This window comes from Haemaphysalis longicornis, unplaced genomic scaffold, assembly GCF_048455015.1.
Source record: "Haemaphysalis longicornis isolate Haplotype H1 unplaced genomic scaffold, Haemaphysalis longicornis Haplotype H1 scaffold_14, whole genome shotgun sequence".
Lineage (NCBI taxonomy): Eukaryota > Metazoa > Arthropoda > Arachnida > Ixodida > Ixodidae > Haemaphysalis > Haemaphysalis longicornis.
The window spans coordinates 33755714-33760243 of NW_027526245.1; the positions used below are offsets into that span (position 1 = coordinate 33755714).

The 4530-nt window shown below is 50.4% G+C and overlaps 1 pseudogene; it reads right to left on the reverse strand.

Annotated features, from left to right (window-relative positions):
- Nucleotides 1-486: 486 nt before the first annotated feature.
- LOC144164835 (uncharacterized) lies at nt 487-1429 on the reverse strand (annotated as a pseudogene).
- Nucleotides 1430-4530: the final 3101 nt, after the last annotated feature.

The window sequence follows — 4530 nt, forward strand, 5'->3', positions numbered from 1 at the left end:
AATACGCTCAAGAAATTCTATAAATGGGGTTGTAGCACCATTTGGAGGTCTGTAAAGTACTACCAACATTGTATTCAAACACTTTACAAGCACACATTCGTGGTGAGCATCTATGAATGAGTATTCTGGAACCACTTCGTAATTGAAGGTGTTTTTACATATATAGCAACACCCCCTCCCCTTTTGCTAGTTGGCGAAACTGAGACGCAGTTGTAACCTGAAAAATTTACAACAGGGCATTCGTTAGAAAACCAGGTTTCAGTGAATGTTAAAACGTCAAATGTATGACCTAAGGTATCTAAAAAAAGATTTGACGGAATCATGCTTGTTCCTTAAACTTCGCGCGTCGAGATGAAGTAAAGAAAATTCCTTGGTGCCATTTAAGGCCCTGCGTTGTCTAAACGAAGCAGCATCGTGATAACTAAATGTTTTATCGCGTGTAGGCATGTGCCTTTATGGCGTAAGAAAATTTGTGAAGTCCTGGTGCTATCTTATTTGGTCTAGGTCACTGGCTCCATTAATCTTTAGTATTCTGTCATGTTGACTGCGCCGAACAAAGAATTTTCCGTCCTTGACCCACGCGAACTGGTATTCCATTTCCCTTGCCTTTGTTTTCATCTGCCAGAACAATCGTTTGTTTTGAGCAGTCAAGTTTTCGTTGATGAAAACCTTTGATTTCTTCCTTCTTAGTTCACTTCTTTTTGCAAGCCAAGCGTCACGGGTATAGCGGGCTGAAAAGCGCACTAAAATAGGCGATGGCTTACCATTCCCGTCTGCGCCTGCCCTAGAACGAAGCCGGTGAGCGGCTTCAATATCGTTTTCAGATAGCCTAGGAAGTTCCAGTTCATCTGCCAGAAGATTCAGTTTTTCTATCACTTTTTCATGAGCCTGTTCGGCAAGTCAATGGATTTCTAGGTTAAGACGTCTGCTGTATTGATCAAGGTTATTAACTTCTTGCCTAGCATTTCCACTTCTCGGTCGTTTGTCTGTGCTTCGAGTTTTTCCACCTCCTTTCTTAAACTGCTCATGTCAGCATTTTGACGCTTCATTTCGGCAAGCGCCTCATCGTACTTGCTTGACATTTCCTGCATTGACCTTTCAATGGCATGCACAGTGGCAGCAACGCCTTCCAAAGCGTCGACTTGTGATTTCCCCGTAAGTAGTAAAGACAGTTTTCTGTGAATTTCACCTATTTCTTTCGTAAGGTTCATTCCGTTTTCCGTTTTTTCGGGGTCAGTGCTCTAACTGCTTCGATTTTTTGCCGTTTTACATGTTGCACAGTTTCATGTGCTCTTCGCCGCTGCAGATTTCTTTTTGTAACTCCTGAGCATGCGCCTACATGATAGCTGTATTTACAATCCGAGCACAACAAATGTGTCGTGTCCCTCGCAGATTCATGACAAGAAATACACGTGTCAGCCACGGTAGTTATTCAGCAACAGTGGCAACCGTAAATTCAACTGACACGCTAGCTTTTACATACAGTTAAGCACTAACCTGGGAAAAGGAAGACTGAAATTTAGGAGCCAGTCGATGAACCACACGGCGCCACTGTTGCTGAATATGTGTGTGGCAGGATACACGATGGCTTTTATGCGTTCTTGGCGATGACGTCAGATTTGTTATCCGTCGCGGGCGCCACTGGTCGTCGCATCGGTGGATGATAGCTCCAAGTTTGTAGATACGCGTCGATTCCTGGGAAAAGGAAGGCGGAAAGGAAGACGGGGATCACCTCGTAGGTAATTTGGCCAACGCGTCGTAGACTCCGGTGGGGTCGGAAATACCGTCGTAGAAGCTTCTCACTGAGTCCGCGTCGTGGGATGGGAGTCCAAATTCACGCACGTTCCCTTGGGCGGTACTCGGCGTCTCGGCGTCGGAGGTTGTAGCGTCCGGCATTCACCAGCTGCTGCTGCGTTGTGCGAACTCGCGCGAGCTGGCGGGCCTCCTCCGCACGCTGAAGGTACCCTTGGACGTCGGCGTTGAGGTTTTCACCTTCTACGTGCGGAAGCATGGCGTCACAAGCATCGTAGTCGGTCGCCTTCTGTAGACACTGAATGGGTGGCTTATCGCGAAAAAGACGAGGACGATGGCAAACGTAACGTTTGGACGTGAGGACGGCGAACGGCACATTTGCCACCGCCATCGTCTTTTTTGCGCTAAGCCTCCCATTCAGAATGTACCAACTAGCCCAACAGCATGTTCCGTTTCCGTAGACAAGCTCGAACGGCGTCATCTGCATAGTTTTCTCGATAGCCGTGTTGTACGCAAACTTGACATACGGAAGCTAGGACTTCGTCCCAAGTCTTATGTTCAACGTCGACGTACATAGACAGCATATCCGCGATCGTCTTGTTCAGACGTTCCGTTAGTCCGTTCGGTTTGGGGCGGTAGACCGTCGTTCTTCGGTGATGCGTGTTGCTGTAGCGCAAGATCCCTTGCATGAGCTCCGCAGTGAATGCCGTTCCGCGGTCCGTGATTAGAACTTCAGGGACTCCATGTCGCAGCACAACTTGGTTCATGAAAAACTTGGCGACTTCTTGCGCAGTCCCCCTCGGAAGAGCGGCGATCTCTGCGTAGCGGGTCATGTAGTCTGTCCCTACGACAATCCACTTGTTCTCGGATTGTGACGTGCGGAACAGGCCCAGAAGGTCCATTCCAATCTTTTGAAATGGCCTTGGTGGGACGGCGATCGGCAAAAGCCCGGTGGGTCTCGTCGGCGGCGGTTTTTGTCGCTGGCAGTGACGGCAGCTCCGGACGTAGCAGTTGACGTCGGATGTAAGTCGGGGCCGATAGTGCTTTGCCTAAGTTTTTCCAATAGTGCGATCTGTGCCGAGATGTCCGGAAAACGGGTCGTCGTGGCACGCCTCCAAAATGTCGTCCCGAAGGTCTGCGGGGATGACAAAAAGATAATTCGTTCTCGTTTCGGAGCTGAACGTCTTCACGAGGACGGAGTTTTTCAGGCCGAATGCGGGGAAATTGCGTTTGAAGGCCCTAGGCACAGCGACGTTGCTTCTTTCGAGGTAGTCGATCCTGACGCGTAAGTAGGGGTCGGCACGCTGCTGGTCGGCTAGGTCGCTCTCCGTCACGACTCCGAAGAACGCGCTGTCTTCATCGGAGTCCTGTGGTGGTGGGTCGACGGGGGCGCGGGACAGTCAGTCGGCGTCAGAGCGTTTTTTGCCGGATTTATAGACAATTGTAACGTCGAACTCTTGCAGGCGCAAGCTCCATGGCCTAAGACGGCAAGACGGGTCCTTGAAATTGACCAGCCAACACAGCGCATGGTGGTCTGTCACAACCTTGAATGGTCTACCATACACGTATGGGCGAACTTTCGAAACTGCCCATATGATAGCGAGGCACTCCTTCTCAGAGGCTGGGTAGTTTTTCTCCTCTTTCGACAGACCACGGTTGCAAAGCGATTACTTTTTCGCAACCGCTTTGCTTTTGGACGAGGACAGCACGCAAGGACATCACTGGCATCCGTGTGCATTTCGTTTCGGCGTCTCCGTCGAAATCAGGAAGAACGGGCGGATTTTGCAGGCGTTGTTGCAGTTCGCAGAATGCTTTTTCTTGAGCGTCTTCCCAGCTGAACAGGGTGCTATGTTTCGTCAAGCGTATGAGTGGCTCGGCAATCCGTAAAAAGTTTGCGACGAAGCGCCTGTAGTATGCGCACAGTCCCAGAAATCTTCGCACGTCCTTCTTATCTTTCGGTCTCCGGAAGTTCGCTATGGCTGAAGTTTTCGCCGGGTCAGGCAGGACTCCCGCGGCGTTGAACACATGACCCAAAAACTTGAGCTCCTTCAGCGTTAACCCCGACACGCGAATTGCCTCGAGTACAGACTGCAATGTTCCAAGGTGTTCGTCGAACGTCCGGGCGAATACCATGTCGTCGAGGTACACGACACAGGTGTGCGACTTCAGACCGGCTAGCAAGGTGTCCATGACTCTTTGAAACGTTGCTGGTGCCGTGCACAGCCCGAACGCCATCACCTTGAACTCTTGAGGGCCCTCCGGCGTAATGAATGCAGTCTTCTCTCGGTCTTTCTCGTCCACTTCTAGTTAGCCTGTCTTCAAATCGATCGAAGAGAAGTACTCTGCGTGGCAGAGGTGGTCGAGGGCGTCGTCAATTCGTGGCAGGGGGTAAACGTCCTTTTTGGTAATTTTGTTCAGTCACCGGTAGTCAACGCAAAACTTTAATGTGCCGTCTTTTTTCTTCACCAGTAGCACCGGCGCAGCCCAGGGGCTTTTTGACGGCTGTATAATGTCGTCGCTGAACATGTCTTCCACCTGTGTCCGGATAGCTTCCCGCTCGTGTGAAGACACGCGGTACGGTGACTGTCGGGTAGGTGGGGTTCCATCTTCGGTTATTATTCGGTGCTTCGCTAGAGGTGTCTGACGTAATTTTGAGTTCGATGAAAAGCACTCGCTGTAGCGACGCAGCAAAGCCAATAATTTGTTCTGTTTTTCCTGCGCTAGCGCGGGATTGACGTCGAAGGGATGCGGCAGCTCGAAGGTATCTTAGGATGCTTG